This window comes from Agelaius phoeniceus, chromosome 16, assembly GCF_051311805.1.
Source record: "Agelaius phoeniceus isolate bAgePho1 chromosome 16, bAgePho1.hap1, whole genome shotgun sequence".
Classification (NCBI taxonomy): domain Eukaryota; kingdom Metazoa; phylum Chordata; class Aves; order Passeriformes; family Icteridae; genus Agelaius; species Agelaius phoeniceus.
This window is the reverse complement of record NC_135280.1, coordinates 4,945,062-4,971,993: the sequence shown is the minus strand read 5'-3', so window position 1 is coordinate 4,971,993 and position 26,932 is coordinate 4,945,062. Positions and strand designations below refer to the sequence as shown.

Sequence of the window (26,932 nt, the reverse complement as noted above, 5' to 3'; positions counted from 1 at the left end):
GCTGGTTCCAGCTCCCAGTTTCACATTCACAGCCGCATGTCTGCCGCTCCTGAGGAGCCACAGCTCCTGCAAACGCAGCAGTACCTGCCTGGAATTGAAAAGCTGGACATTACCACCCTGGCCAGCTCTGCTGACTTATCATTTTGCTATCACCTGTGCCTCATTATCATGCAGCTTCTCGCCGGGTCTTGGCTTTCCTAATACATTCTCCTGCTTCCTGGCTCTGCGCTTCTCTCTCTCCCCTTCTTATTAAACATGGGTTAGATGTTATCTCTCAGCCCTGCTTGCTCCACCTTCCCTCTATTGATTATTTCCTGGGAGCTCCCCCAGCAGCACGTTTGACCTTCCCCTGGAGGAAACAAAGCCCCAATGTCAGGCGACTCTCAGCGACGCAGCAATATGAAATGGCCACCTCAGCTCACTCCCATTTCACAGACAGAAAGAAAAAAAATGGAAAACTTGGTCGGAAAAGCTGCAGAGGAAAGAGATCGAAATACAGCATTCGAACTTTACAGCTCCTCCCTTGCTCAGAGCTGCCTGTACATCACTGAAGCTGCACTGCAAGTGTTTGCCATGCCCCAACCCACCTCCTTCCCTATTTTATGGAAATGGTGGAGCTTTTTATCTTGCACATCAACTGACAGAGAGAAATCCTGGCAGCTTAATGGCATCCTGCAAATTCATCATCACTTGAGTTGCCAAGGGCCTTGTAATGACCATCCCACGTACTCCTGCAAGGATGAGGTTGGCACTACACACTCGTGGTCTCGGGAATCTTTGGTTTGCCTTGCATTTATGTAGCCTTCCCATTTTTAATGCATTCAGAGCAGAGCATGGGAAGAAAAAGGGAAAAATAATGCAAAAAGAGCTTAAGAATCACTTGGGTTTCTGCAAATCAGATGAGCTGGAGGGAAATATATGGGCTGTACCATCAAAGGAGGGGCAGGAGCACAGCGGGAAGGTACAGAGCTGACGGCAGCCCAGCTCACTCGCACTGCTGAGGTTGTGCAGAGAGCTCACACACACAAAAGGAGGAACTTTATTTAAAGATGAAGCGGATGTAGTGACATTGTTGGCACATTGTGGCCAATCAATTCCACCTGCACCTCAGGGGTCACCTGAGAGAGAGAGACCTTTCCAGTGGCCTCTTCCAACCCTTCCATTTCTCACCAGCAGGTCTTTTCATACTCATATCCAATCTATTAACCCTTAAAGCTTCCATTGCTCTCCTCCCATTTGTTATGTCCATACACTCCTTTAACCCAATGCCGACCTCTCTGTTTCTTGCTCCACAAAACCTCTTTGTCACATCTATGCTGAGGGTATCCTTGGTTTTCTCTTCTTTCAGTGATTTCCCCGTTTCTCACACTTAGCCAGCATAATTTCTGTCTATAATTACCAGGTTTACTTCTCACCTCATCTGTTTTATCTCTTGGCTCTCTTGCTTATACACCTCAGGGGCATCTCTCAACCATTTCCTTAAATGTGGATTCTACTTATGCTTTTGGGGTAGTTTGAACTTGGAAGTACTCAGGAAATCCCAGCACCTTCATCTTTTTGCTTTCTAATCATTCTGTGTTCCTCTTCTCCATCAGTACTAAAAACTTCATTATTTGGTTTGAGTTTTGTCTCTTGCAATAATGAACATCCTAAATGATTAGCCCTAACAGTTAATGTATGACTCCTCTAAGATTCAGCTTCCTGTGCACAGGATGGACTAAGCTCAGTGCAAACAGCCTGGCTGTGAGACACAGACCCCGTGGATTGCTCCCTCCTTTGGGCTGAGGAAAGGACCAGACAATCCTATGATTTTGCTCTTTCCCCTGTCATTCTGCTCTAAATGCCGACAAAATGGATGGATGGATGGATGGATGGATGGATGGATGGATGGATGGATGGATGGATAAATGGATGGAACCATAAGCATTTACTGGGTCTGACACTGGGAAAATGCACAGCTGGCATTTTCTTGGGATAGGAGGATTGCCAGTATGAAAGTACAACTTGTATCAGAAAAGAGCAAAAATTAACAATAAAGACTTCCATGCTAAGCAGCTTTAAGCACCATGGGACACATTTTGTTTTTTCCTAATGCATTCCTCTGTCTGTCACTTGCTGGGTAAGACCATCTCATGACCAAGAGCATGAACTGCTGTGTGAATACAGAGCTGTGAAAGCATCAGTGTAAAGTTATTCTGGACACCAGAGAGCTGCTTCAGTGACCCAAACCCACGAAGATATCACTCAACATTAACACAAAAGCACATATTTTCAAGCCCTTAAGCTACAAGTCACTTGGCTGCAGTGTATGTTCTTTGAAGGAGAGAACATCTGTAAGAGAGGAAAGGGCAGAGGAGAACCCTGCAGCCTCCAGAAGGTGATTTTATCAAAGGTGGGAATGGAACAGAACTGCAGCTATTGCTGTCTCATGGGCTTGTAGAATTTAGAAAGATATCCAGGTGACATAATATGATTTAAAAGTTAATTAAACTGAGTGATATAGTATAACAGCCCCAGGTGTTTATTTCAAGCAGCCTGTGTCCACAGCACTTAGAAGGAATGAACGGGGCAGGGGGAAATCTAATAAAAAACCTTCTGCGTGTTGCATTAAGAAGTAATCACACTGTTAAGTCATTCTGGTTCTGGAGCACTTCTAATACCTTAAAATCCTGGCAATTCTCTCCAGCTCAGGCTCGTTTCCATCGTTGTGCTGTCCTCCTTCCCAGAGCTGGCACGTTTTTCCTTTTAAGAAGCCCAGGAGAGAGCTGCACCACGCGGCAGCCGGGGCCGGAGGCTGCAGACACATCAGATCCCTTCTGAGCACTAATGCACTGGCTGGGCTGGCACCATGCCCCTCACACGGCTGCTGGGATGGAAGGGAACAGCCTGGACACAGCTCTGGGCTCCTGGCAAATGCTGACAGACCCTAGCAAAATCAGCAGAGTGGCTGGAATGTGAGGGGTGAGTAGGGAGGAGCAGAAGGATCCATAGGAAAAGACCTTTCATAAATGGAATGTTTGGGAGAGACTACTTTTGTCCCTCAAAGATGTTTTATATGGAAAATGCAGTTGTAAGAAATTGCACAGGGAAGACTGAGGGACAACAGCTCCTGCTGTTTCTTGGGAAATCTCCCAGCATGGGCATTTCTCCTTCACAGGCAGAGATCTTTCCCCAGGACCATGCTGATGGAGAATCCTGTTTTGCAGGACATTTGTGCCACATTCCTCATAATCATCTGCCACCAACAGCTGACTCTCTTCAGAGTTCATCACCTTTTCTTTTATGGGTTCAAAAATCTTCTAAAACTTTTGAACTTCAGACCTCAAGATCTGTGAATTCCTAGTCAAGCAGCATCTCTGTGCAGCATAAATCCAAGTGACATAGGATTTGAGCAAGAGCAGAGAGATGGAAGTCTCAAGAGTCTGAGGTGAGGTAAAAAGAAAGAAAAGAGGTTTCAGTATCCTCAGTGTCACCAAAGGCCCTGAGTTATCTCAAAGACATCATGTCTAGGAAAGTTCCTCTACATTCTGAGGAAAAGTCCACTTTTCTGTAATTCCTCAGGTTAATAAATGGCTCCCTCTTCTCCCTACAGCCTCTCCTGTTACCAATCCTCATGCAGCATTGCCAGAGCCTCCTTTCACTATTAATACCACTCACTGTGAAATGTAATTACCAGCTCTATCACAAAGCGTCAGGCACATTTATCCACTATACACCCTCGTTGGCTCCAGATCACATCAGTCACTGCCTGGCTTGTTCTGACAATGCTGTCCAAAGGAAAAAGTGTCTGCACAGGCTCCCAGCTAACTTGGGCCGCTTAAGTGGAGCATGAAACTTGTTCTGGGGCCCCAAAATGGGTTCAATAGGCAAACACAAAACTAAGAAGCAAAAAGAGATGCCTAAATTAATACAGACTCATAATTTAAATCCAAAAGAATGAACGATGATAGGCAGAGAGAAGTGTTTGGCTGTTGAAGATGGATTAGTGAGCGCTCTAGAAAGCAATTCAAAATTATAGAGTGAAATTAATGGCTCCTTCCTCTAGGCTGACACAAGCAAAATCCCTCCTTTGCTTTATGCTTTAGCTCTCCTCATTATATTTTGATTAAAACTGATAGAAAAGGGTTCACTTAGTGTCCCTTACTCATGGTTTTCTTCTCCTGCCTCCCTCTTTACATCTCCTTGCAGCTATTTCCACCAAGCCCACAGGATATCCAGAATTCACACTGCCCAGCCCTTTGTCATTTGGTGAAGCTGCAACTCTCACAAAGGGCAGGGACTCAGCCAGACGTATCAGCTTTAGCTTTATTTAAAAATTCTATTAGTTAGAAGAGAAAATAACACAAATTCTTACTGATATCCAACTGAGTCTTCTATTAAGTTCTTCTAATGCCATGGGGCTAGAGGCAGCTTTTCCTGCCCTGTCTGAATATCAAATATGTGCTTTGAAGGTGGTACCTTCACTGAACTCAGTATTCCTGGAGCTGCTTAAAAGCATGTAGCTTGTGCCTATAATGGGGAACAGATAAAAGGTGAATTTTGTTTACTGGTTGAGTGTTACCATGGGGCTATGAACACTGAAAGAGAACCCGAGAAATGCAACTCAAAGCACGGCTGAGAAAATAAAATAAGAATTATCAGCATACTTGAAGAGGAAAGAACTGGAACTGAGAGAGGATTAGTTATGTTAAGTGCTTATCTGTCCCTGAGTCTCCAATGTTTAGACTGTGTTGTCCAAAGCCAGCTAATGATCTGTACACCAGTACTTCCCTAGAGACAGGGAAGAGATGTCTGTGAGAAACCAAAGTATTTTAGAGTTTTCTTTGTGAGAAAAAAAAAATGAAAACAGGAACAGAGAGATTGCAAAAACTTTCAGGTTCTAAAAAACCTGAGGATTAAACTGCTGCAGATGAGGAAGGAAATGAGGTAGGCGTCTTTCAATTAAAATAAAGCACAACAGTGTGACCTGCTGCGGTGTGTTTGTGCTAGGTACACATCCCAGCAACACCCCCAGCAAATCTCCGTGCTCCCAGGACCATCACAGAGCTCCTGGAGCCTGGCTGAGCCCAAGGTGCCTCTTTCCACCTGAATGGGCCCCTCAGTTTCAGCCCAATGCAACTGGTGGGGGAGAGGAGAAAGAAAGAGCTGAACTTCCAACCTTTCCCAGGCTCTCACCATTCCGGTGTCGCTCTCAATCATGATGGATCCGTGGATCATCTTCTTCTCATCTCACACAATAATGATGTTTCCTGCTTTGATTCAAGCCCTTTTAAGCGTGATGGAGGCAGATGGCAGGCTATTACACAGCATGGCCACACAGCAATGGGAGCAGGAAGGATTATCCACAGAAATAGTGACTCTTCAAAATCCAAAAAGGTGAGGGCCCGTGGAAGAGCCGTGGTTTTATTTTTACACCTCAAATCAGTTATTCGAATGCATTATGAATGCTGTAAATACACCCAATGGATATAACGAAAATACATTATTAATTGGCACTCATTATTAATGAAGTTATAAATTCACAAGTGATGGAGCCATGACGGTGTGAGGGAAAGGTCATGAATAATAACTGGAGATAAATAATATATGTACAGTTAGCTCACAGGATACTATGCTCATATGACTGTAGTACCTCATGTTTATTTAACTCAGCATTGCATTGACTTTTTATTCTCTGCTAGATAATAACAGAAAGAATTACAGGGACTATAATTTCCATTAATTCAACATAACAGATCACAATGGACAGCTGATACTTCTGCAGGGATGCTCCTGAATCTTAACTAATACTAAAATGCTGGAATCCTCCTCTCTGCTCCATTGTGCTCTTCCTCTATGACATCATGCTTTGCCTCATTCACCCACTGTTGGCACATGGAGAATGTCACATCTAGAAAGTCACAGCAGACCCAGAGATAAACTCATGGCCAGCCCAAGTGGCACATGAGGGTGACTATCAGTGGAGAAATGGCAAAATCTCTGGGTCACATCCCAGTGTGACAAACAGTGCAAGGCAAGCTGTGTGCTGTGTGCACATACAGACAAATTTGTTTTGGTTCCGTCTGTTAGGACTAATTTGTTAATTATTAAATAGATAATTTATCATCTCTGCTTGCTTGATCGGTGTTTATTACCCACGGTCTGAGGCAGAGAGTGCTGCGTGAATAAAGATGGGATTAATTAATTACAAAAAGTTCAGGCGACTGCAAACTTGCAGTGACTGCTTCCAGTCCCTGTCTACTCCTGAACAGAAAAGGAGGCTGGGGGATGGAAAAAGCATCAGGAATTCAAGCCTTTGAATGTCAAGTTTTCTCCTTTCCTCACAAATTAACCACTGCTGGATGATGAAAATCAACCTCTATCTCTTAAGACTTCACCTCAGCACTTGCCAACCAAATTCTCTTGAAAATCTCTGGATCCAGCTACCCCGTGAATGACAAAGTGTGAACAAGTGGTTCTCCAAGTGAGCACCACAGGAGCTCACATTCTTCCTCATACAGAATGGTGTCACTGCCCCCTGGCCTCTGCCACCCAGGAGGTCAATAAACCACAGCCAAAGCCAAGCACCTGGGGCTTGGGGACGCTGGCTCTGCCTTTCCTCTCTCAGCTGTTGACCCACATCCTCCTCTCCAGGTCCTCCCATACTGTAAAATTCACGGTGTTGAGAGGTTCCTTCAGCAGTCACTCCCTCCTCACTGCTTTAGTATTAGAAACCTGCACTTGTCATTCCTTGAATGGAGTCTCAGGACCAGCAGAATAAACAAAGCCATACTAAGAGGTCAAAGCAAGTAGGAAGCCAGAAGCTTTCAGGATCATCCTGATACACTGGACCTTGCAACCCTAAGCTCATGTGGTAGAATGTGAAAGGGAAGGCCCACCTGAAATCCACCTACTCTCACTACTGAAAGGTGTTCACTAAGGTTCAAACAACTTGATTTTTATGAGGAATATCAAGATAGAAAAAAAATTTCTTCTGAAATATGCCAGCCTATGCAAGAGCCTACAGGTGAAATAAACACCACCCTGCCTAAAGATAAAGATCCTGAAATTCAGGGATACTGGACTGCAGGAAACAAAAGAACATAATTCACATGCTATCAACTGAGGCTACAAATGCAACAGGTAATGGATAACTTCCGAGGAGCCCAGCACTCAACTCACCAGATATTCAGTCTTCTGAAGGGAGACACCAAGGGAAATCAAAGGCAAGAGATGGTAAGTTATTTGATCAAAGACACTTCTAAGGTTAATGGACAGGCTACAAACAGCAATCATGCCTCCAGTCATGCAGTCAGAAAAATAGATACATCATGTTTGGTTGGTGGTAGGAAAAGATCTTCCCCATAGAACTCATTCAGCCAGTTCTTCAGGGATTTTCAGGTGAGCTTTTGGGTAACTGTTGCCCTGCTATGCCTCTGAGTCACTGCATATTCGTTCCCTCAGTGCTCATGACCAATTTAACAAGTATCTTGTACCAACTAAAGTTTTCTTGCTAAATAAATTAATTATGACAGAGTAAACAAAAAACTTTTTTAAAATGCCTGTTTTCATGTGATTACATCCTTAATTGGCTGGTTTAACATTTGAAATTTGATTTAATTTTAAACTTGATTATCCTCACGGCAGGGTCAGGCTGCCAGAGACACAAACAAGCACAGAAGCCCTTTGGCACTCTCTATCCAGCTCCCAATGGAGCCCACTCTGTGCTGCAGCATTCCTCCAGCCCCTTCCCTCTTTTATTATTCTTATTTAAGAAAGGAAGATCAAATTCAGGCCAACAGCACACATACGTTTCCTAGCACTCCATTACTAATTTTAAAATGAGATGGTGGCTCTGGAGGCCTGACTATTAATCCCAGCTCTGACAGCTCCTTTCCTTAATTGCCTGAATGAAATCTCCACCCCACCCCGACTGTCCTTACCCATAAAATGAGCCAGGATAACGAGAAGCCAGAAAGGTATTCCAGGGAGTGGATAAATTATGTTTGGGAATTGCTTGAAAAGTGGATGCTATGAGCTGGGACGAAGAAAGCCACTGCACTGTCAGTCCTGTGACAAAACCCACATGGCATGATGAGTCTGATGAGGTGAAAACATCTCCAGTTTTCCAGTTTTCCTCTGGAAAAACCAGCCTAAGGTGGGTATGCAGCCTGATCCGTGCTGAAACACAGGAAAGGCAGTTTCTTTCCAGCAGAATTACCAAGCTGTTAGTAAATGTTACCACAGATTTCTCTTTCCTGCTTCAAAAGAGCCTTTTGCACTATTTTGCTACTTCTCAGTACCAGTATTTGTATTCTCAGGTGCTCTGCTCATCAGCACTATCCCTGATTTCTCATAGGTTCCCAAATTGTGGAGCTCAAAAGAACCGTAAGAATCAGCCAATCTAAAAACTGATGAAAAGCACAAGCTGGTGAATTAAGCAAAGCATAATTACCAGCTGACTTAGAACATTTCTTGTACAAGAATATCCCATCTTCATTTAGACACTTCAAAGTGATGGCAAATCCCCTCCGTACTGAGATAAATAGTTCCAATGGCTAATTACCCCTGTTGTAACAAAAGCATTTCCTTATTTCTAATCTTTTCTGGTTTCTACTTCCAGCATTTGATCTTGTTATGTTTTTGTCCGAGAGATTAAAGAGCTCTTCACCAGCCACAATCTCCTTCCCATATAGGAACTCAGACTATGATCAAGCTGCTTATTAACCTAGCCTTTGTTAAGTTAATTAGAAGGAAATTCTCCACACTCTCATTGGTTTTAGATCTTGAGGTGAGGTAGAAGAAATAGACACTGCTCACCAAGGATTTCCCCTATTTTTAGAGAAAACAGGTTAAGATAATGTCTTGATAAAATAGAGGCCCATGTACCATGTGCTTTATGCTGTCCATCCCATCTTTATGTCACCTTTCCTGCCTCCTCTTGTCCTGGTATAGGCTGATGCAGGAGGTGATGCTGGAAGCTGATTTCCATCTGAATTTGCACATGTTGAAGATCACTGACCCCACCTCAAAGGAGACAGAAAAGAGGGAAGCAAATACTGAGATACCAGGAGGTTCTGCTGGAAGACCCAAAGGAAGCACTCTGCTTTTCTGGCAAGAGGCTGCTTGCCAAGTCAGCCCCTGTCATCTCTGAAGGCCCTTTACCAGGTTTTCTCTCTTCCCAAGGCTGCTTTGCTCTCTCCTGCCTGTCTGCAAACAACCTACACAGTCCTGCCTTCCCCTAATGCCAAGGGGAACTCTTGGACTACTTCTCCCTTCTTCTCCTACTTCTCTCACACACATTGTCTTCACTGTCTCCTTCGCCAAACTGCCTCAAAGAGTGCTTGCACCCCTCCCTTCCTCCTTTCGCTTCACATCTTCCCTGTGGGAGGACTCACAGGGCTGCTGCTCTCCTCTGCATCCATACAATCCCTCTTCTCAAATCCTGCTCTGAACAGGAGCTGGTTTTCTGCTCCCTCAACCAAGCTTTTTTGGTTCCCAGCACTGGGAGCTTACATGAGCACAGCTGCTATGTGAAATACTCCAAACCCAGACACACCCCACCCTTTTCTCTTCTCCAGCCCTTTGCAACACTCCTGTCCAACTCTCAGCCCTGCTGTGCTTCTTGCTGCCCCCTGAGCATCACTGTAAGCACCAACACTCCAGGGCAAAACTGCTTTGCTACCAGTAGGATCTCCAAACAACATCATCTTTCTGTGACTCACTTGCTGGGAAAGGAAGATGGGAACAGCTGTGCTGTTGCCTCAAGACTGATTCCTCCATCCCTGCGCTGCTTCACAGTCACAGAAATATTCCTCCTCAAGAAGTATCTCATTCTGACTTATGCTAACCACTGCCTGACTTCATTCATCATTGATTGTCTCCTCTCTGAGAACCAGAGTGCTGCTGCAGATGCATTTTGATTTGCTTTAAATTGAGTGGTGATGGGGGTTTCATTATGCTGGTGGAAGTGCTAAACAGCAGCGTGCCAGTGGTGAGGAGCACAGTGCCATGCAGGAGATGGGGTGGGAAAATGTGAGCACCATGGTGGATACCTGGGGGCAAGCAGGGATAGAAATCCCCTAACAAATCTAAAACTGGAACTACAAAGAGGTGTTGGGGTCATTAAACACCATTTTGCCCCCATGAACGAGGTCCAAGTAGAGAGAAAGAGGATCCACCTTGCCACACAAAAGGAGAAAACAGGAGGGAGGCAGCAATTAAGCTGAGGGAGTTGGAAAGAGCTCACACTCCTCTCCTGTTATCCCAATCTGATTGGTGGGAACTAGGCAGAGTTGGGAAAAAAAGGTTGGGGCCATCTTGGTGTAAAGAAAAGCACAGGGAAAATTGAGGAAAAATTGTCAGCAAACAATAGAGGATGAATGCAGAAAACATAATTCCTGCTCTTTATTATCTCTACTTTCTTTAGCACTTTTTCCTGCAAAACAATACCCCAAGGCATTAGTCAGGAACTGGTGGGATTCAAACACTGCTCAGCCCATCTGTGGGGCAGGATCCAAGGGTACTCTGCATGGTTTTCTCTCCCTACAAGCAGTACCCAACACGCTGCTGCCTCCAGATCTACTCAAGTGGTTTAATCAGAAGTTAATTTAGTGAGGTGGGAAGGGACTAATGGCAAGCAGCAAGAACGAAATGAGGCATCCCAGGAGAAGGGTGGAGAGACAGGAGAGCTGTGCTCAGCCATACCATGAGGGGTGACATGCCCCAGGGTCCCCTAGACAGGGAAGACTCAAATCCTCTCTTCCTCAGGACAAAGATTAGCATGGGTGGATCCTGGACACAAAACTGGGATGGTTTCTGTGTTGTTCATCTATCTGCTCTTTAAGAGGAACTAGATAAAGAGATAAAACCCTTCCTTGCTGAGAAAAACTACTGCTCAGTGTCAATGATTTTCTGTCGCTTCTTGCCAGAACTCTGGGTGACAAAGTCTGGCCTGAGGACCTCTGGGTGAAAAAGTCAGGCCTCAATTGACTTGTATTCTGGCAGGGAATGCTGTCTAGTGGTCTTCTGCCCACTGGCAAAAGACAACTTTTCCCACCAGTTGAGGCTGTGATTTATTAGTCCAGGGGCTGAAATTCAATAAAATGAGCTCCCCCATCATCACCTCCCAGCAATTGTCTCGCTGCTCTGCTAATTTCACAAAGACACCCTGAGAAGACCCCCAAAGCCCAGCCCCAGTGAGGCAGGAGGCTCTCAAGTACATGTGTCTGTGTCACCACAGCTTGTAACTGGCTGTTGTGGCACTTGGAAAGGCAGCTGCAGAGACAGAGACTGTCCCAGGTGCAGAGCAAACTTGAAGCCTGTGCTGGTGGCACAGCCAAGGCTCTGCTGTGTCAAAAACTCCTGGATCCAGAGTAAATGCAGGAGGCTGTTAAAAGAGTCAGCACATCTCCCACCGAGGCCTTTAGGCAACAGCAGCACAGGGAGAAGAGAGAAACCAGCTCCTAAGAGGTGGTTTGGACCAGTTGTGAGGGTACTCTGGACATAAATTTTGATCTATTAATGAGTCACAGCGGTCACATAACCGGCTGTGCCATCATTTCTTCCTCTCTAACAGCCCCTTCCGGAGATCTAATCTCAGTAAAATGCTGGAGGAGCCTCTCAAATGGCCATGTTTTACTGCTGTCACTCTAGCACTGGTTCCTCACCCAAAGGGCCATGGGGAAATAACCTCTTATCTCAGAGATCAAAGCCCTGTATTAATGACTGGGAGCTGCCACTCATCCTGTGCTCAGACCACCCTGCTGCTCTGCCCAGCTCAAAGCCTGGTTTGTTTATAGCAGCAGCATTAATCTGGAGGATGGCTTTTCAGTACAGGCAATTATTATTATTTATTTAGTACCCAATATTTATTATTTATTTAATGCCCAAAACACAACAGGTCTTTGTGGCAACATGACAGAGGCAGAGTCCATTCCTTGAAAAGCCTTCAGGCTGATAAAAAGGAAAAGACTAAAAGAAGATGAATGGGGTTGAATGGACAAGAATGGGCTTGAAGAGACAAAGGATTCAATTGCTCCTCACTACTCACCTCACAGAGCTATTTTATACAGCTTTCGATATGCAATGGAATGGGTCCTTTATTTGGATACAAAATGGAGAATTGAAGGGAAAAAGGAACAAGTGGCTGTATGGACTCCAAAGAGAACCAATAGGTAGAGAGATGGGAAGGATAAGGAGCTGAAGTCTTCTCCAGGCTCTCCTTGAGGCACTTGGCCATATTAACAATGTCCAATCTTCCTCTGGATCCAAGGGTCCCCATGTAAAGCCTATCCTGCTGCTGCACTTCATGTTGGACTGGTTGATATAAACATTTGCCAGCTCTTATCCAGCTTCTGTGGACCCATGTTATCTTTCTCTTTCCCATATCTCAAAGATAAAATATCAGGGAAGACCAGCTAGAAAACTACTGATCTGGCACAGCTTTCCCCAGAGAGCAATCCATGCTCTTGGACTCCGTGAAAAGAGGGACTTAGTCTGAAGCTCTCAAGAATTTTACATTTATGTGCTGAAAAGTGCTCCAGAAGAAATTCCTGAGTATCTTTCTCTATTTAACATGGGATGACTGTCTTCAATCTGTAGACCAACAGACAATGTACGACCATTTAATGTAAGGAGCAAGAGGAAACATCATTAGAATATGATGTGGCATGTTAGCAAAGTCTAGGAAATAGAGGTAGGTAAACCTGGAGGTTTTTGACTTGACAATAATCAGAATTGTTATTGCTTTTTTTGCCAAGGAGATCTCCTCTTTGCAATGTCAACTTGGTCCTCCCATATATCACTTCCCAGCAAGATTCCCATCACAGCTGCATCTTCCAGATGAGAAGCTGTGGGGAATGGGATGCTTTTGACACCAGGAGAACCTGCTCAGTGCAGCCAGGCTGGAGCCAGAGGCTGCTCTGCCTCTGCCCCAGGTGTGCCAGTGCACTGAGTCTCCACAAAGCACAAATCCAGCACAAAGAGAGGCTGCAGCAGCATGAGCTCATCCAGAGAAGGTGTTACTTCTGCTGGAAAGCCATCTGCTGGGAAGGAGCACGTGCCTGGCTTTGTGAGGATGCTCCCTCCTCTTGCCCTGCTCTCATCACTGCTGTGCTGGCTTCAGGCTGGAACTGGCTGCTGCTCTACAGCAGCACCAACAGCCCATCATTGCCAGGCCCCTGCACAGTGATGCTCATTCCTTCATTTGTTCAGGTTGCCAAATGTCTGCTGACTGTGCTGTCCCTCACCCTGTGTGCAGCTGCCTCCCACCCTGTCCTGACTCTGGGGACAAGCCCAAGATCAATGATGTAAAGAGATCTGTGACCGTGCTGTCACTGCCACCTCTCTGCCTCTCAGCTTGCAGATGGGAAGAGGCAGAGGAGGAATAATGAAACAGAAAAGAAAGGCATTGCTTGCAGAAATTGTATTGCTTCTGCTTCAAACATTAAATACAACAGCCTACAGAATTCCCCTGGGGACCAACTCCAAATCCATGCACACAGACTTGGACATTTCCTGGATAAAAGCTTCCCTGCCTGGGTTCATTTCAACTCTAACAGGTCCATTTCTTAAGAGAGAGACTGAGCTGACAGAAGGCAAGGTTGGAGGCTGCAGGCCTGAATGGATTTGGGAAGGGCTGGGGGATTGCTAGTCCCCCTGGTCCTCTCTACCAGCACAGCACCCTCTGCTCCCACAGAACAGGCAGTTTCTGCTTTGAAAGGCCTTCTCCAGCATGAGAGAAGGGAAGCTGTGCCTTGCCATACACCTCTTGACCCTAGAGAAGAGGGAGCAGAACAGCACCGATGGTAGCACTTAATTGAAGGTACCATAATGCCAGGCAAAACTGAGTGTTTAGCTCTCCAAGAGAGCTGCATGACCTTTCCTGTGTGCCTGGAGATATTTAGCACTGCACAGTTCGGGTAAAGAGGGTTTGTAAAAAGGGAAAACAACAGAAATCCCGGTTGTCTACACTGACAAAAACACACACAGAAGGCAGAAGAGCAGCAGAAGATTTTCATGCCTTGATGGAAAGACTGCATTTAAATAACACAGAGCAGCACATTTCCCCCTGGTTCCACAGTGTTGCTTGCTGAAGGAAATCCGTGTGGTTAACCTGGCAGGAAGAACACATCTCTGTGATTTTCACTGAGCTAATGGGAGCCAACAACCTGTTACCTGCAACTCTGAGGACAGCATTCCCACCCATCCCAATATTTGCCTAATAAAAGGTCACCCCATTATACTGCACCTATTTGCAAAATTAAGAGCCTCTCTCCAGCGGCTAAATGCTTGCTTTAGATTCGGAATTACTGTAATTAAAGTTACATTGTGCTCGGATTGGTGCCAATCAGTGGGGAGCTCCAGGCGTGACCCGCGTTCCTGGCGCCCGGGCTCCCACTCCATTAGCTCCAGGGAATTAGCTGTCATTAACGAAGAGATGCACACTCCTTCGTGTTGTCAAACCGCAATCAAGCGGGTCACAGGTGAAGAATAAATACTTTCAGAACAAGCCCAATTACACCATTTACATTTCATTACAGAACCTGTTTAATCCACTGATGGGCTCCCAAAGTTCTTCTGCCTAATAAACAGCATTTCAGAGGAATTAATAGGCCCTGCAAAACATGCTAATTACACTCTTTTGCATTGCATTTGCAATATTGATTTTAAAGTTGCCACTTCCTCCCCCTCCACTTTCCTTTCCCAGCCCCAAAGCCTTAACTTTAAGCAAAGTACACTCAAACCAACCTAATTACTTGTGAGTTTGGAAGCTAATGCATCTCTCTCGTCAAAGCTCAGTTCCAGCAAAGGCCAACACACAGGGACGGATTTTAACGTCCATAACTTGTGCAAGTTTCTCCAGACAACCACTGGAAACAGCTGCTGAATAGCAATTACAGGCAGAGAGCAGGCATCAGCAGAGACTTTGCCATGGCAACCAGCCTGGCTGGGCCCGCTCCCCAAAGACGCCTCCTCCTCCCAAAGACCAGAGCAGTGGAACAGGTACAATGACAACACAGCCACCACAGTCTCATTCTGATTTGCAACCCGAGCTCTTTGATGCTCTCCTAGGCACTGAACTGTTTAAAAAACAAAAGGAAAGTTTATTTTCAAATTGCGGGTCTCAGCTAAACGGTTTGGAAGGGAGGAACAAATCAGCCATGCTGGTGGAACACGCAGGCTGGGTGTTTATTCACCCTGGCTGTTCTGCCCAGCTCCTGCCATGGGCTGTCAGTTCCCTTCCTCCTCTTTGTGCTCACTCTGCCTTCCTCTCCACTCCTCTGAAATCCATTTTCTTTAATCAGTGGGTTTACTTCCCCACCTCTGACTTTTTGCACTGGCTTGGAGGCTGTCACTTAACACTTGGGGTTTTATCCCAAGCTTACTGACAGCTGAAAGCTTTTGGAGGAGGAGATGGGAGAGGGACAGAGTGCTTGTGGTGTTTCTCTACAGCACCTGCAGGTTGCAGGCAGCAGTAGAGGACAGTAGCCTGCTGTGTTTAATTCCTTTGCTGACAACAAAGCAAGAAAGGAAAGCCAAAGGAAGGTCTATCAGAAGAGAGTGAGATACAGAGCAGCCATCCCACCATAAGGGCTGACACCTACTCCTGCTCCTCAGAAACTCTCACCCCAGTAGCTTTCAAAGGGAAGGGATACAGAAGCAGATACTGCAGGAATGGACATAAGGAACGGTCAGAGTTTAATGAAGACAACACATGCTGCTCAGCCCTACTGTCCCTCCTCTGGGAGTTTGGGCATGTCCCCAGCTGCACTGAGGAGCAACAAAACACACCCCATGTCCAAGGATCTCATCTCCCTGCTATCCAGTCTGTGTGGATGCTCATGCAGGAGCGAGTCAGAACGGTTTGTGTTTGCCCAGCCATCCATGCAACCCTCAGCGTGAAGTCAGGACCAGGTGCTGCTCAGTGCCCCAGGTGATGCAGCCAGCGCCTGCCCTTGCGCCGTCTGGCCAAAGAACAGCCCAGGAGCTGCCTCCTGCAAGCAGGAACCTCCACCCCTGCGTGCCCACAGCCCTCTCCCCTCATGGGAACATCTGCCTCACGGGAGGGAACGCGTGCAAGAGGCATCCAAGCCATGTGGGAAGGTTGGCTGTCATCTTGTACCCTTTTATACCATTTATTTATCACATGTATGGAATTTCTTTTGCCTCTCGGAGATTCTGTAGGGATTTACAAACATGAAATGCTACAAATAATACCTTGGGATCTCTTCCCCCTCACAGGCACCAAACTGGATTAGTTAGTTATTGTCTGGAAAACACTTTGAAGTATCACTTAATGCTACTAATCATGCAGCACTCCTTTAACACCCTCTACCAATGCTAGCACAGGCTGGAGAGGAGATATAAATACCAACCAAGCTTTGTAATTACACTGCAAATACATCAATATTTGTCAAGAACTACTCTTAATCTCATAAAAGTGCCACAAGGAATCAAGACCTACGAGCAGTTCTGTATCTCCTCCGCAGGGCAGACCCTTAGGCAATGCAACATCTCTTGAGTGCACACTGTGTCCATGGCTGCCTCAGACAAGGGTGTTTTTTACTGCAAAACCTTCTGACAAACCTTTACTGCAGGTTTTCCAGAGCAGGGCTAACCCAGAGCAGCCCTGCATAGTTTGCAACAGCAGAGAAGAGCACAGGACAAGGAGAGTTTGCAACAGAATGGCTAAGACCATCTCTAATTTAAGCTGACAGAAAAGCAAATTGAGAAAAAGATATAGTCAACTATTTGAGGCTTGGCCCTTCTTAATCATCCACAGAAAGCAAGAGCTCAGTGTTGCCATCTCATTGCCCAGGTAAGATTAAAGACAGGCAGAAGATTTTTACCCCGTAGTTACAATGATTAATGTTCCTAAACAGACATATAGTTTGAAAGCACTATTACTGGAAAAAGAAAAGTTGTTGCCTCATTCTCAACCCACTATTTTCCCTGGGCAGTGAGCCAGCAGCTGAAGAATAAGGAAAGTTGCTATTTTAAGAGTTTTCTTGAATTGCAAGGTTTGGTAATGAACACAACTTGTTACCGTCCCCTTTGCTGAAATCAGGGGCAAATGAAAAAGGTATGGATGAGTGCTCTGCTGAGCACTCTGTCCTCAGTCAGACTTGGAGGACAAAGACTGGTGATATGCTCCTGACAGCTGTCCCTCCATCCCAGCTTCTCTCTCCTGGCATCAGAACAAACTTCGCTCCCTCACTGCCCGCAAAGAACCAGGAGCTGCTCTGTGCAACTTTGTCTGCTGCTCTCAAGAAAGATGCAAGAAAATTATTCAGAGTCCCAGAATGGTTTGGGTTGGATGGAACCTTAAAGATCATCTAGTTCCAACCCCCCTGCTATGGGCCACTGAATTCAAAGAGCAAGACACAGCAGCTTTGCCTTTTTATACAAGATAGGACACTATATAAAGCTACCGGTCTCATAATGGTGACATAATACACATTCTACAGGTGATCATGCTGGGAAAAGAAAAGGTGTGAGCTTCCATGAAGCCAATGTTCCTCATTAGTTGCTGCAATACTTCTGAGAACAACTCCTGCCAGAGTTGGGATGCAACATGTGTGCTGGCACCTTGCTAGGAGACACAGGAAATAAGTTGGAATAAGTTCCTGCAAACCCAGCTTGTGGCCTGGCTGGGCATGGTGTGCTGCTCTCAGTTCCTATTGTACCTCATCATGCCCCAGTGTAATTTAAATAGTTCACTGTGGGAAGTGAGAGGAGGATATATTCCATAGGTTTTGTTTCCTGCTTAGTCTTGGGAACACTGATGTTGTGAGTTGTTGCTCTAATACCTTTGTGAAAGAAAAGCCCAACATGACCTTCTGCATCCAGGGCTTCCTGCTATTATAAACTCAGCAAAACAGCATGCTGTGTCCTGCCCATGAGGCAGACAGACAACAGACTGTGGTCTAATTAGAAAAGACATGCTTCCCACATTATCCATAAAGCTGCCTCAGCCTACAACTAAGGACAAATAAATAACTGTCAGGGCTAATAAGCCCAGAATCATAAGAGGAGGGAAAAAACTGAAATTGGATCTACTCGGATCTCAGTTATGTGATCACAGAAAACATGTGTGGTAACAACTGTGAATACAAACAAAACCAGCTATGGTTGAGCCAGCTCCTCTTCAGCCGACTCAGACATGCTCCACCTCAACAGATTGTGCCAACCCCTTGGCATTTCTCTGAATTTCCAAACTAATAAGAGATACAAACTGCCATAGGTGATTAATTGGAGCATTTGAGCATCACAAGATCTCCATTTCAGCATGCCAGAACACAACAGGAGGACACGAGGAGATACCCAGTGTGGGGAACTGGAGAGAACAACCCTGAAATTATGAAGATTGTGAGGGTGGCACAAGCTCTGAGGGCTGGCTGTATCAGGAAGTTGTTTAGAGCATTCTTGAGATAAAAGATGCTAAAGGGATGATGTCTGGAAGCTTTGTGTGCATTACCCATTTTGGATCACAGCCTACCATTACAAAAGTCCTGAATCTAAATCCCTTCAATTTTGAATTCCCTCTCCCCACATCTCCACAGGAAAAGACAGACCAATTCCAGGCACTTTTCTGAACTTCCCTGGGAGCCAGTAGGTGTTGTTGGCACCCTACACCTACAATTTTACAAAAGCAAGCTCCTCAGCTCATTGCTCAGCTCATTGTGATTGAAAAAAATTTAAGAATCCATAGAAAGGATTAACTCCAAGTGACAGTTTCCAACAGAACACTCAAAGAATAAGTTGGAGTTACCCAAATTGCCTCAGCTTAGTCTCTCCATCCCTTCCTCAGCCACTGAATGACAGCTCAGGAATCTGTTCAGAATTAATTTTCATCAATCTGTTTCACCTTTGTGCTCACAGATCTGAGGCAGGGCATGGGCCCTGGACATCTGCAGGGTGTTGGAGCAGTTCCCACTGGGAATCTGTCCCTGCCAAGTGACAGGGGAGCATCCACTGGGACGCAGCAGTGCCAGCTCCCAGCTATCAGTGGCACTGTGAGTCAAACGCCACCGCTCGGGTGCAACCATGCCTGACAGAAACACTGGTGTTCCCAGAGCTCTCTCCTCTTTGGTGAGGGGAAAACAGGGGCTGGACTCGAGACCAGGAGGCTGCTCAGAGCTTCTCCCACAAGAGCAGTGACAGCAGGAGCCACCATATGGGATGAGACAGGGAGCGACTTTGCCTTGGCCCTGTTGATTGAACAGGACTAATCAGGCTGAACTTGGGGCCCATCTGCTGCCCACTGATCACAGGCTACAGAACCAGGACACTGCCCATGAGCTGGCAGGACTACAGGCATGGGCAGTGGGGAGGGAGCAGCATCCACACACTCCTCTGCTCCTCAGTTCCTCCAGCTCTGCTTCTAGCTCTGTCCTGGAGGGATCTGTCTCTGGAAACAGCAAGGCAGTGCCATGTGCTGCTGCTACCTCAGATCACTGATCAGCCTGGAACATGCATCTTTTGAATCAGAGAGCTATTTCTTCCAAAAGAAACATCTCTATGCTGCACAGACTCGATCCTCACAAGGTATTTTTCAGCTCTTGGAGGCCACCAGACTTCCCTGCTCTCATGGCTGGAGTGTTTGAGAAAGCAGTGACCCCTTTGTGAGGGTGTGGAGCCCTGGCTGAGCAGAGGTCAAGGAGAGAGCTCCAGGCCATGGACCTTCTGCCCTGCCCCAGCTTCTTCTGCCCTTGAGAAAGGTCTGAGCTGGGCCCAGAGCCATTCTGGTGGGGTACAAGGAGGCAGCCCTGGGGCAGTAAGGGGACATGACCTCAAGAGACACAATCTCTGTTAACATGCATTTCATTTCACCACAATGGCAAGCTCAGCATGGCACCAAGGACTCAAAACCCTCCAGCTTTTATCCCTTCTAATTTGTGGGTGCATCAAAACACCAGCCAGAAGCTTGGGAGCTGATAAGGTGGACATCCATCCCAGGGAAGGTGCAAGATGCACCAAGGTAGGAGATTACAGCAAAAGCCCTGAGCCAGACTTTGTGTAAGTGCATCTTGGCCTCCAGGACACCTTTGCATCCTTGGCTCATGCTGAGGTGGCTGGTTGGGGTGCCTGTCCATACCAGATACGTTGATTGCATTCTGCAAACAGTTTATCTGCAGAGAACTGGACTAAACCCAAACTCATTTCACATAGGTCACTGCTCCTGAGGGCAGCATGAAATGGCTTCACATCCCCACCTGCACAGGCTGGATGTAAACCACTGAAACTCCCCAGTTTCACCCCATCTCCTCAGTTAAAGGACATCTCTGTCCCACCACCACTCCCCCAGCACCTGTCAGAGCCAGCAGAGCTCTCCCTCCACAATGCCTAAAGGAAAATTCCCCTTTCACAAGCTCAATTACAAAGGAAAATCTCAACATCTGCCCGTGTGAGTCAGCTATTTCTCTGAATCCCAACAACCTTGTCTGCAGGAGATGGCTGGGAAAGGCAAAATCAGAAAGACAAAAAGGGCTGTGTCCTAAATAAAAAACAAGTCCAAACACTTGGGGAAAAAAACGAAAAGGAAAAAAAACCCATTTAGCTTTGTAAGGCAATAACAAGCAGAGCAATATGTAGCTTCAAGGCTACATAGCCAGGTCAGAAAACCCTCCAGAGAGAAAGAAGTAGGCCACAAAACTCTCATATTAGCTGCTAAATCTGCTGCATTACCCAAAATTTGTGGGGGAGGCCCCTCTGATGGCTGAGCCAGCTGGCAGCTCTCCTTTGACAGGTATTTATTCACATGCTGATGGGCTGTGGAAGCAGCTCTGAACTCTCCAACAGAAGATGAGATGTGGCCAGAATTCCAAGAGCTGCAGGTGATGCCTCCACCTTCCCAGAGCTCAGAGTTGGGTCTGTGACAGAGGCACCCACTGCTCCAACAGCCAACATCTGGCTGCCATCCCTGCACTGATGTGTGCAAGATCTGTAAATCTGGAGAAAGCAACCCCCAGTCTGCTCCTCTTGGATCCACTGATGCCCATGGTACAGGATCTTAAAGGCCATTTAGCTTCAATCCCCCTGCCATGGGCAGGGACACCTTCCACCATCCCAGGCTGCTCCAAGCCCTGTCCAACCTGGCCTTGGACACTTTCAGGGATGGGGCAGCCACAGCTGCTCTGGGCACTCTGTGCCAGGGCCTCAGCACCTTTACATTAAAGACAAAAATTTAGCTCTGGCTCTAAACCTTGCACTTTCAAATCTGGTGTACTGAGAGATGGCTTTTGCAGATGATTTTATGGAGGAAAAGTCTTTGAGGTTATTCATCCCTATCCTGCTCAAGGGAAATCATTTCAATGTAATGAGCAACAGCACTGCTGAAGAGAACATGCAAAAAAACTGGAAAATGCCTCATTTTATCAACAGAAGCAAGGTCATCCAAACCCGGAGATGACGACATTCAATATTAATATCTCCAAGCAGGGTTTGAACCTCTTGCTAACCATCCATTCCCCAGAGAATCGTCTTGCAGTAACTTTGATGTGCATTAATGAGGCTTGCACAGCTGGTAAGTGCCATCTGCCTGCCACGGCAGCGCTGCAGAGTCCATGGCATGGCAGAGGATGGGCTGTCTCACCCGCAGCCCCTGCTGTGCCAGCACCCCTTCCTGCATCCTCCTGTGCTTCACAAGCCCCAGGATGTCCCAGCATCCAGCAAAGGGAACAACTCAACAGGCAACCATGCAAAGAAAAAAAGCTGCCTCCTCTCTGACACACACAACTCTCTAATTCAAGCCCCATTTTTTTTCTCATTTCCAGGAACTCCGTGTGTTTCTGCTGCTCCAGCCCTAAGCAGTCGTGTACAATGTTCTAATGGGGTCCATTCCACTGATATAAGGGGCACATCAAGCACACTGCTCAATTTATTTCAGCTTGGAGCATCCAAGAATTGCTTCTCAAGGAGTTTGAGAAGATCTATTAAGAGTCCAGCCTTGAATGGTAAACAATGTCCATTTCTGGAGTGGCACCATCAATCCAATCAGCAAAGCCATTTAAGGACAGGATGTACAATACAGGAAAATGAAATTACTTTGAAAATATTCCTCCTTGCTTATTTGCCAGCTAATGACAGAACCAATGCCAAGCATAGCCAATCTGTGCTAGGGTGTTCAGAGAGACAGTCCTTATGCCAAGAGATATTTTTTTCCTTCTCATCCACCTAAACACATCCCACACATTGATCTTCCCCCTCACTTGAGCCTGGGAACACCTCCAGAGGCTTCTCCAGCAGTATAGAGGCAGCAAAATTCCCAATGCTGCATGATCAGGTGCCTTGTTTTGTCTCTGTTTTATAAAACGTCCTGAATTTTGCACTTTTGGCAAAGCTGCGGTGTTGTCTTCCCCTTGTAAATATTTGCTGTTGAGAGCCATTTGCAATGTAAAACTTCTCTAAGGAAAGGGAGGAAGGCTAATGCTCTGATGTATTTGATACCACCCCTTATGTAATCCATGATGCTTCCCTGCTACTTTTACAGGTATTTTCAAGAAAGCCTGGATGATATTCAGCATGCAGAAATACAAAACTAAAAAAGAAGAAAGGCAAGACAACTCAGCAAGCTAAACTCAGAGAGTTAAGCCTAAGTTTGGGAGATCCAGGCTCAGTTCCTGGCTGGGCCAGACTCCCTACAGGACCCTCCTGCTCATCCCACAAGGAGATTAACAACGCTCCCTGACAGAGGTACAGCCCCACAGCCCTCCTGACAGACCTGAGGAAAGCTTCCAGAGGGTTTGTCCCCAGCAAAGTCCAAAGGAGCACCACTGGCCACAGCCTTTGCTGCTCCAGCTGTGTTCCACAGCATCACCCAATCACACCTTGCACTCTGCCCCATCCCTTCCTCCTGTGAACTTCCACGTAATAACTGAAAAATGTGACAAGCCTAACTTTAATCATGTTTTAACTCGCGTTGGTGTCATTAATCTTGCAGCCACTGATGGGTAATTTAATTAGGGTGCATTTGTAATGAATTACAATCATCATTTAGCGCTATTGTTCCTCACACGAGCAGAGGGGAGTCAGAAAACTGGCACAGTTGATGTTCTTAATTACACTCACACACTATGCAAGGCACCACCAGCCCCAGCCTTTCACTGCTGGCTTTTCAGATAAAGGAACATCAGCACCAGGGACCCTCCACATCGGGCCTGGCAAACATCTCCAGCTTGCTCCTCACCAGCAATCAGTGGCTACCAGGCCTGGGAGATGGAGCCTTTGATGGGGGAGCTGAAAAACTCTGAGCAAAGAGCTCAGGGCTGAATCAGGGAGAAAAATACACAGAAAAGTACACAGCCAGAAAAGTGCACAGCCAGAACAGAAAGTGGGCTTCGTTCTTTCTCACCACCTGCGAACATCTGACACATGTTCAGGTATGGCAAGACACAAAATCTGAGTAAATGGCTGAATTGTAAGTCCAGAAGGATCCCAACTAAGGGATTTGATTTATTAAAACATGCTCACTTATGGTGTTGTAGAGTTACATGAAAGGCTGTAGTCACTAAGGATGCTCTAATGGAAGGAGAATATTTGCCCCAGAGCTTTAAATCCCCCTCTACACAACAATATCAGAAATTTCCAGCCAAGACCTCTCCTTTCTGCTCAGCTCCTCCACTGCTCCATGCAGGATGCATGGCAGTGAGTGCCTGTATTTATTTCAGACATGACTTCAGTCTGCAAAAGAGGAGCAATCTGTTGCTGTGGCTGAGAGCCAGCCCACTTCCTCCTCTCCATCTCTGTGCTCAACAGACAGACTCCACCAGGATGCCGTGTGGTGCCATCCCTCTTTGGCAGCCAGGCTACCCTGCCTCTGAACTAAACCCTTCTGAAGAGCTGCTCAACTTTTCTTGCTCTCAGGGAGGTGTTTTATGCAAATTTATATTTGTTTTTATGTAAAAATGATGTGTTTTACACAAGGGTTATTATGCATAGGAGGAAAAGGAGAGCAAGCCCTTTGTATCTCCTCCAACAGGGTGGTCAGGACCCCTCTCTTGGTCTCCACTCAGAAGAAATCTGGATTTACAGATATCAGAGCAAGCAGGAGGAACAGCTGTTCCCAATATTCCCCAGCTGGGACACCCCAGCTCTGGCACATTCCCGTGGGGAAGCAGAAGCCAGGTCAGATTTTTAAGAGAGAAAAGAAACACCTGACTCTGGGTTCCATGGTGTGGGACAGTGTCCTAAGGGCAACATGGCTTTGTCTCTCCCCTCCTCAAACATATTCACTGAGATTCCACAGAAACCCCATCTGAATTGACTAAAAGTGTCCCAAAGTGCTTTTTTCCCACAATTAATTTTGTCAGGTATCATGAAGGACTCCTTCCTACGTGTGTGGAATTTGCCTGAAAACCAAAGAATTCTCAGGCAACGCAAAACACTGGGCTCTTGTCAAACCCAGTTTTTAAATAAAGGCTTGGGAAAGAGCTTACCAATTTGGACTGGCAAACCATGATCCCATGCCAGCACAAAGAGCAAGGAAAAATTATTAAAAACATGTGCAAATCCTCTGTGGTAGTATAATATGGGAAGAGAAATAATTTGATGTGGCTCAGGGCAGAGGACAACCAGGCCTCTGTTTTGGTAACGCTTTTTCCAAGAGTTAGCAAAACTTGGATAAAGTGCTAGACAGTAATGAACAGAAAATAGGAAAAGTATATAGTATATAATAGTCTGGATTATACAGTAATGCAACTTTTAATTGGTGGCTTATACTTATCTGAAACACTGTGCACTTCCTTTAAGATAGGCCCAGGAGGGTACTGACAAGCACTGGAGAAAGCAAAGTAAGAGGTTTTTATAAATCTCTCAGAAATTCTGGAAAAACTGTATGAAGGGACAAAAAACAAGAGGCTCATAAAAGAGGTCTATAAAATACCAAAATTATAATAAGGGAAGAAAGAGCACTACTCTTTGTTCAGAAGAGAAAAACAGGAGAGAACTCAGCTGAAAAAATACAATGTAAGGACTTTAATTTTCATACAACATGTGTTAATTAACCTGTGCAACCATGGTTGTAGGGGAGCAGAAGCACAGAATTTAATGAAAATTAGAACAGACAACAACATCCTACTTTCTAAATGGTATTTCTGCCATTTCCATTTTGCTTTCGAGAATGAGATATGGTCAGGAGGAACCTCTTTTTAATCATGTTATTAACAATGCAGTCACTGAGCAGCATTTAATTATATTTTCCTAAGTCACAGCGTGCTCGCAGCTGGGAGCTCAGATGGCAAAACCCTTCTGAGTGACTCTTCCTGGAAAAGGTCCTGCCTGCTCTACCCCTGCTCTGCTTTAGGGGCAGGTGGGGACCAGGATGAGTGTCCTGTCCTCCCTGCTAAGTGCTGCTGCACGTGGGGATGGAGCACAGCTGGCAATGTCTAACTGTGCTCGCTGTCCATCATCAGCACCAAACCCTTCCCATCACGTCCCAGCCTGGGACACTGCCAGGCCACAGACATGCTGCAACTCCACACAAAGTTTCAGGCAGAGGCCTTACCTGCTCCCATCCCCTGCCACTATAAAAGCTGAAAAATACAAGGGGAAAAAAAAATTCTTTTTATTGTTGGGTTGCTCGCCAAATGCAGAGTCGGCGTTTTTCATACATCACCATCAGCATTTCTTTGTCAGTCGCTTTTCTCCACTTGCTTTCACGTAGTGAGTGAAAAGGATAAAATACCTTTTCTAGCAAAATGATTGTGAAGCCACTTCAAATGAGGGGAGGGATGCAGGCGCAGGTGCAGCTCTCAGCTGCTGCACTCGAAGATGACGGGGCTACGAGCTGGCAGCGTCGCTCTTCGGCTGCAGAGCCTCCACTGCAGCACTCTCAGCCCTTCCACTCTCAACTCCCTGAAATCCTGACTTTTCAGAGCTGACATCACTCAATTATTTTTTCTCCTAGAACTGGTTTTTTGTTTTTTTTTTTTTTTCAAGAGATGCACTGGTAAAAAGCACACAGTGCTCATGAGATGTGCTATCCCAAGTGTAATTTTCCGTTTGTAAATAAATTTTGGCCACCACCCAGTCTGGGTGGGATGACTGGGAAGCAGCTGATATTTGAAATCTCAACCTTAGCATGAAAATAGTCTTTAATGAACTGTGCATCTGAGGGAAAAAAAAGAACTGGCTGCAAAATAACAAGTGATAACCATTGGAAAAAAAGGCGAAGCATATGCAGGAGGAAACTCCATTAAGGCAGCAGCCATGCAATTAAAGATGGATGTGGGAAATGTGTGTGTGAGCAGTTCACTGTGCTGCTGTGACCCACAGGCCCATTAGCTCTGGAGCACTGGTAAGCTGATTAGCTCTGGAGAAGGATGATGGCAGAACTCATCAGCTAAGCTTGTTAGCTGCCACACAAAGTTGGTGTACCTTGGAAGCTTTGCAAAGCGATTAGCTTGGGGTGGGAGGAGGCAGCAGAGCCTGCTACAGGAGATGAAAAACCCAAAGCAGCCACTGCGTGGGCACAAGCTCCACACACAGATCGGCTGCCTGGCAGAGCTGGGATCTGCCTCTGCTGGGCTGGGGGGAAAAGACAGCCTTTGCAGGGCACAGCCTGCCTGCAGCCTGCCAAAGCAGTGCCCTGGTCACAGCCAAGCTCTGCAGCCTCCCTGCAAACACAGTTAAATCCCTCCAAAATCCCTGCCTGCCATGGCTGAGTGTGCTCCTCACCATGGAAGGCTGGCAGGTGGGTGCTGTCCTTGTGCCAGCCCAGCCCAGCTGAATGTCTTCAACTTGCCCCAAAATACCTCTTGACCAAGTTTGCTTTAAATAAAACCAGAGGAGCAGGATAACTCAGCCCAATGAAAAATGACAATTTTTCTCCCATCTGCCTTCAGTCTGCGCAGTGATGCTCTGCTGCCATTCAAGAACAGTAACTCCTGTCTTATTTGGGAAACAGTTTCAAACACCTCTCCTCCTTCTGTGGTGGGACCCCACTTAAGCC

The 26,932-nt window shown here is 46.1% G+C and overlaps 1 protein-coding gene across 4 annotated transcripts in view; it reads right to left on the bottom strand.

The window, feature by feature from the left end:
* Window positions 1-26,932, bottom strand: part of MAD1L1 (mitotic arrest deficient 1 like 1) — a 349,791-nt gene that overhangs the window by 34,998 nt on the left and 287,861 nt on the right. The window lies entirely within an intron of this gene.